A 7,616-nucleotide genomic window follows, 5' to 3' on the forward strand; every position below is an offset into this window, starting at 1 on the left:
TAAACATTCATAATACTACATGCTTAAAGAGGAGATGAAGAGAATTCAGAAACTTACCCTTGTAGAATAAACATCTTCATGAACTCCTCATCTCCAATGGTTACGAACCAATCTCACGATTACAACAATCCAACCCCAATGGAATGAAATCTCCTTTGGATACCACCATGAAGGTTTCCTCATTATTCTCTAGGATGAGAACCGAAGCGAAGTTGTGGGCTCGGTCTTGATTAATTCAGGGAAGGGAGAAGAGATTTGATGAGAGGAGAAAATTTTACAAAGAACTTCACACACTACCTGAGAGAGTAGAGTAGTTGGGAAGAAGATAATCTTCTTTTTCTGTAAAAAAAACATGAGAGCCATTTTTACATAAATGAGTTGAGAGATTAAAGGGGAAGTGAAGGGGAGTTACTAAACTAACACCCTCTCAATTATTTGAAATTCAAAATTTCAAATAAAATAAATTATATTAACTAATTATATTAAATCAAATTTAATATAATTAAAACCATACTATATATTATATCCCATATAACATATAATCTATAGTTTATTATATCGCATATAATATAACCTATAGTTTATTGATCTCTCATATAACCTATAGAATTAATATGAATCATATCCATATAGCTAATATTTGAATCATATTCAAGTTATTTCTCTCATTGAAACTTTATATTATAATGTATCCTATACATTATCTTAATTGTATCTTATATAATTAAATCATTTTAATTAATTTGAACAATGCAAATTAATCCAAAATTAATTTGATTCTCAATAATCCTAATTGAGCTAAGAGGGGACAATTTATGGACCTATAGATCGAAGCTCCAATGATACTTGATCAATTAATTAAACTCTTTAATTAAATTAATCAACTTTCAATAACTGCCGATCACTCTACTAAAGATCGACAGCTGCACTTTTCGCACTATAGATATATTTTTGTGTCCATTGGATATAACTAATCAACAGCGTTGGCCCTTCACAAATTGCTCGTAAGTACAGCTGAGCCAAAATGACTGTTTTTCTCCTGTAGTTACATCTAACTCCTTAGGTACCATTGATCCTTCTAATGAACAATTAGTTATAGTCCAACTATAACCAAACCCCTTTCGGGCCAGGAGAGGGTGTGGCACCACATTGTTCAAGCTCCAAAATTAGTCCTTAAGGGAGCAACATCTCTACTTACCCTAACAGAAGGAAATGAGTGAATTTCTTCTTGTGTAGCTGCGTTTCTAGCTTCTCAATTAAACGAATCCCCAAAATGGTAGGCTTATTGAGACAGCGAATCTAGACACTTTCACCCATATAGATCAAAGGACCACCTTCATAGGCATGAGTTCACAATTCACTCAGGGTTCAGGTTAAGTCATCTATGGTCATCCTGGTGAACTGTAAGTCTCTTCTAACAACGGTGTTATAAGAGACTCTTCATTTCGTGGTCCGGTCTTATACAATTCTTTGTATAGGATACTCCCGCTCACATGTCTTCACATGAATGATCAGGATTAGATCATTTGTAGCACTTTACAACAATTGTAACAACTACAAAGCGGGTCGTGTTCGTAGTGTCACCAAGATAAGGTACCCAGCCTTATCCATTTACTGCAGACCATTTAGATTATCATTTAAATATGATCCACCTGTATGTATCCACATACGTGTTTAAGTTACAACGGATAACTTTGGATCTTAGTTTATTGGTTTTGGATTAATGAAACTAAATATGGAATAAAATACCTCTTATTTTATTAGATAAATAAAATGTTTGTACAAGTACAATTACAAATTACATGACCACGAGATTTAGGATATCAACCCCAACACCCACTTGCTCAATGTTTTTACATTCATACAAGGGTGGTTACGATTCGAACGATTTTGCTTAAAGAGGTACGCTTTCTCTCCATTCTTTTATAATAAATAAGATATTCATTAACGTGGTTTATTAATTTTGTTAGATAACATCTCTGGTCTGCCTCCATGTATTCTTGGTGTTTTAACCTCTACTCACTCAGAACCTAATCAAAAGGTAAGTTGTAGTATGTTTAATTGTTATTTCATTTGCATTTACCTTCATCCTAATCTAAATATACTTTCTTATCTTTCTTGTAGGACCCAAAATAATTATACATTCCCACATTTCATTCCTAATTAGTTTGAGGTTCGTTAGTTTTATGTTCAGAATAAATTTTTTTATAATCCAATATCTTTCTAAAAATTTTGGTGAACTATTTGTAATGGATTGCGACTTTTAATCATTGCTACTTACATATATTTATTTTCACATGTACTTGGACATTATTGAGGACGTTTTTATTTACTCGTAGATCGTTGTTATTTTATATACTATTTAGTATGAGTGTAATACATGTTTAATATGAAACTACAATTTTTATTTTTCTTATAATTACCAGTTTTACAATTGAGTGAATAAAATTAAATATGTTATAATTTTTCAAAAGAGAAAAAAAATGTTGTCTAATTTTTAAGATTATTCAATATTCATGTTTGAGTGCTAAGTACTTGTGTTCGCATGAGATTCCAAGAGAATTTTATTTCGTGGAATTTGAACTTTGTATTTGTATTAATTTTAATGCTTTCAAAATAAACTATAAACTTTAAGCTAGTTGATCTTCTTGGGTGATCGGCCTTTGGGCTTGTTGATCTTCTTGGATGATCGGCCTTTGGGCTTGTTGATCTTCTTGGATGATTGGCCTTTGGGCTTGATGATCTTCTTGGATGATCGGCCTTTGGGCTTGCTGATCTTCTAGGATGATCGGCCTTTGGGCTTGATGATCTTCTTAGATGATCGGCCTTTAGGCTTGTTGATCTTATTGGAGGATTAGTGTTCACACGAGGCTTCCGGAGAAACTTGTTTCGTGGAGTTGAACTTGAGTTGGTGTTGATATTGAAGTTGATTTGATGCGATGTGGTTCGATCTCTAATACTTGATCATCTGATTCTCTCTCAGTTGGGTGAATGTGCTTGACCTGAAGAAGAAAAGCACCGAACGTTCTTAAGCAGAAATCTTGGAAGAGTCTTTTTTGTGTCTTCAAGGGTCTTCTGCCTTCTAGGAGTGGAGTCTTGGAAGTCTTCTGCTTGTTGATGAATTCTCTGGACTCTCTGAATATAGAAAATGCTTGTATCTTCAAAGGACTTCAGTCTTCAGAATGCTTGCATCTTCAAAGGACTTCCCGTCTTCTGATTATAGAGAATTCCCTATAAGCTCTCTGGAGTATAGAATTGCTGACCCCTCCAAATGAGGAGAACTTATCAATTTATAGAGTTCACAGGTGGGCTTGGGTTTGGTTGATCCATAGGCCTGACCTTTAGGCTCAATTAGTTGGACTTGGGCTTGGTTGGTCCATGGGGTTGGCCTTTGAGCCCAATTAATCAGATTTAGGCCTGATTTGACATTTGCATCAAATTCAGCCTATTTTTGGACTTAGTTGGACTTTGACCTAAATAATAATATCAAATTGGGTCCAATTAATCTTATCTGATTCAATGGTCATGATAAAATAACGTGGCGTCATCGAAATTTGTCTTCAACTTCAATTCAGGACATATGTCAACTCCTAATTGAGCCCAAATTTAATAATTTGGAATTTCATCATTAATTTAGTAAATGACGTGGCAACTTGTGATTGGTCTAAAATTTCTTATTCAACAAATGCCCCTTTCGAGATTTATGCACATACATGAGTGGATGAAACTCGAAAAATATAAAGTTGAAATAAAAATCCAAATATATTTGTTCTTGAATTTGACTTCAATTGATGTGACAGTCAAACTATGAATTTAGTACATAAGTTTAACTTGAATTTGGGATAAAATTTGGAATATCGCCAAATTTATGAAAAATTTTGAGCTTTGTCCCAATTTAATTTGATTTGGATTTAATATAAAATTTGGGATATGCCCAAATTTGAATAAAAGATGATTTTTTTTTTCTTATCCATGATACTTGAATTTGGAATATGGCCAAATTTTAATTTGGGATGAATTTTAGATCTTTCCCACAACTTGATTTAGAACCTAGATGAATTTGATATAAAAATTGGAAGATGCCCAAATTTTAATTTGAGATTTTAACCTTAATAATTTGGCTTGAAGATAAAAGTCTGGTGATTTGGATTTGGAATAAAATTTGGAATATGCTCAAATTTTAATTTGACTTAATAATTTGGTATAAAAGTATGATTTGGTGATTTAGGTGGGATAAAATTTGGAATATGCCCAAATTTTAATTTGAGATTTTATTCTTAATAATTTGGCTTGAGCATAAAAGTCTCATAATTTAGATTTGAGATAAAATTTGGAATATGCCCAAATTTTAATTTGAGATTTTATTTGCAATTTAATCTCAATGTTGAACAATTTTGATTTTGAATAAAATTTGGAATATGGTCAAATTTTAATTTATGATTTTATCCACAATTTAAATTTGACTTTGAATAAAATTTGGAATATGTCCAAACCTTAGTTGAAGATAAATTTAGGGACAAAATCTAATAAGATTAAATTAAATAAAAAATTTGTTTAATTTAATTTGAAATTATGTTAGAATCAAATTAGGAAATCTGATAAAAAAATCTAATATTTTAAATCAAATCTTTCATTTGATTTGGATTTCCTAATTTGTTATGGAATCGAGGGAACCTCTATAAATAGGAACCCAAACTCCTCCATTATTTTCATCCCTTCCTCTTCTTCTAATCTTTCCTTTCTTTCCTTTTCCTCTTCTTCTTTCATTTTTTTTAAAGAAAATTTCGTATTTTTTTTCATTTTTTTCCCTTCTTTTTTTCTTTCTTTTTCTTTTTTCTTTACTTGCCTTTTTTTTTTGCACGTAGGTTTACTAATTTGTCCCTCTTACTCTTTTGTAGGAGCTAAAGTGCAATTCAATGGAGTACAACTGCATCTTTTGTAGGATGACCTTGGTATGGGTCTATTGACTGTATGCCTGTTCATGCTTCTTGATCGTCATGAGAGGGGCCCGGCAAGGCTTACAACTCTCCCATGCTTTCACCCTAGAGAGGATCCTAATAAGGTCTACCTTGTAGTATCGTTCACATATCCTGATCATCATTGGAAGGGCCCTGCAAGGCTTATAACTCTCCCATGCTTTCACCCTAGGGAGGATCCGATAAAGTCTACCTTGTAGCATCATTCGCATATCCTGATCATCATGGGAGGGGCTCTGTAAGGCTTACAACTCTCCCATGTTTTCACCCTAGGGAGGATCCCAATAAGGTCTACCTCGTAGCACTGTTCGCATATCCTCTTCGTCATGGGAGGACCCTGCAAGGCTTACAACTCTCCCATGCTTTCACCCTAGGGAGGATCTCGATAAAGTCTATCTTGTAGCACCGTTCGCATATCCTGATCGTCATAGGAGGGGCCCTGTAAGGCTTACAACTCTTCCATGCTTTCACCCTAGGGAGGATCCCGATAAGGTCTACCTTGTAGCACCGTTCGCATATCCTGAACGTCATGGGAGGGGCTCTGTAAGGCTTACAACTCTCCCATGCTTTCACCCTAGGGAGGATCCCGATAAGGTCTACCTTGTAGCACCGTTCGCATATCCTGAACGTCATGGGAGGGGCCCTGCAAGGCTTACAACTCTCTCATGCTTTCACCCTAGGGAGGATCTCGATAAGGTCTACCTTGTAGCATCGTTTGCATATCTTGAATGTCATGGGAGGGGCCCTGCAAGACTTACAACTCTCCCATGCTTTCACCCTAGGGAGGATCCCGATAAGGTCTACCTTATAGCACCGTTCGCATATCCTGAACGTTATGGGAGGGGCCATGCAAGGCTTATAACTCTCCCATGCTTTCACCCTAGGGAGGATCCCGATAAGGTCTACCTTGTTATGTTACTCCTTGATCAAAATTTTAAGATAAGGGAAATATGTCATTAAGTATTGAGGATGAGGCGGATATGCCATCAAACTTTGAAGATGAGAAGAATATGCCATCAAGCTTTTGAGCGGAGTCAGGTTGGCTAGAGTCGATCTCGCATACAAGGCAGAGCCAGACGGACTAGAGTTATCATCGTATATGAGGTAGAGCTTGGCAAACCAAACTTGATCTCGCATATGAGGTGGAACCACACCCACATTGTGTTTAGAGGAAGTGAAGCTACACCAATTTTGGAAAAGGGGTTAAGTTGTACCAACATTTTGGAGAGGAAACGAAACCACACCATGACTTTGGAGATGAAGCGAAATCACGCCATCAGTTTGGAGATGAAGCGAAGCCACGCCACAACTTTGAAGATGAGGCGAACCACACTAGACTTTGGAGATAAAGCGAAACTGTGCCAATATTTTGAAGATGAAGCGAAATTGTGCCATCAATTTGGAGATGAAGCGAAGCCACGCTATGACTTTGAAGATGAAGTGAACCATGCCAAAATTTGACGATGAAGCGAAGCTGCGTCATGATTTTGTAGACTGACTCATTGAAGATGGAGCCAAGCCATGAACACCGACCATAAACTTGAAGATGAAGTGGAGCCATGCACACCGATCTTGAGCTTAAAGATGGAGTGGAGCCATGCACATCGACCTTGAACTTGAAGACGGAGCGGAGCCATGCACACCGAGCTTGAACTTGAAGATGGAAGTGGAGCCATGCACACCAATCTTAAACTTGAAGATGGAAGTAGAGCCATGCACATTGATCTTGAACTTGAAGATGGAAATGGGGCCATGCACGTCAATCTTGAACTTGAAGACGGAAGTGGGGTCATGCACGCCAATCTTGAACTTGAAGATGGAGCAGCATCGATGGAGCCTCTGAACTTGAAGATGGAGAAGCATCGACGAGACCTTTGTGTTTGAGTTTGAAAAAGCATCGGCAAATCCTCCGCATTTGAGTTTGATGAAGCATCGGCGAATCCTCTACACTTGAGCTTGAAGAATCGGTGAATCCTCCGTATTTGAGCTTGAAGCATCCATAAATCCTTCGCACTTGAGTTTGATGAAGCATCGATGAATCTTCACATTGAGCTCGACTTCGCGACTTTGAGAATGAAGATGCCATTGAAAAGCCTCCAGACTTGAGCATGAAGATGAAGCATCGATGAAACCTCTGAACTTGAAGATGGAAGAGCATCCGAGTTTGATTTTCAAGAGGAAGCGAAGTGCATTCCAAGCGTGTGCCTTTTATTTTACTGTGCTAGCTCCTTACGAGGGATGAACTTCTTCAATCCGTTATGTTGCCCCCAATAAGGATTAACATCTTCAATCTGGAGTGTCATTCTTTAATGGGGATGATCAACATCAATCTTGTAGTATCATATTTGCGTGGTTGTCGTACCTCTTCTGATGGACTAAACTTAAATTTCTTTAAGTTTTCTTCGTACCTTTAAAGAAAGGAATCAAATCATGACGTAGTTCAAATTTTTTTTTTTTTAACTGGAATGAACTTGAAGTTTCTTTCAAGCTGCCTACATACCCTTCATAATGATAGGGATCAAGTCATAATGTAGTTCAAGAAGTTTTTTTTGTTTTTTGTTTTTTTTTTAACTGGACTGAACTTAAAGTTTCTTTCAAGTTGCCTACATACTCTTCATAATGATAGGGATCAAGTCATAA

The 7,616-nt window shown here is 36.3% G+C and overlaps 1 long non-coding RNA gene across 1 annotated transcript; it reads left to right on the forward strand.

Moving 5' to 3' along the window:
• Window positions 1-1,902: 1,902 nt before the first annotated feature.
• LOC120067988 (uncharacterized) lies at window positions 1,903-3,501 on the forward strand. Its single transcript, XR_005479064.2, has 3 exons — window positions 1,903-2,041; window positions 2,125-2,173; window positions 2,984-3,501. It is a non-coding gene; the product is annotated as an uncharacterized LOC120067988 (long non-coding RNA).
• The last annotated feature ends 4,115 nt before the right edge of the window (window positions 3,502-7,616 follow it).

This window comes from Benincasa hispida, chromosome 12 (assembly GCF_027475165.1).
Source record: "Benincasa hispida cultivar pf3 chromosome 12, pf3_genome.v1.1, whole genome shotgun sequence".
In the NCBI taxonomy this organism is placed as follows: Eukaryota; Viridiplantae; Streptophyta; class Magnoliopsida; order Cucurbitales; family Cucurbitaceae; genus Benincasa; species Benincasa hispida.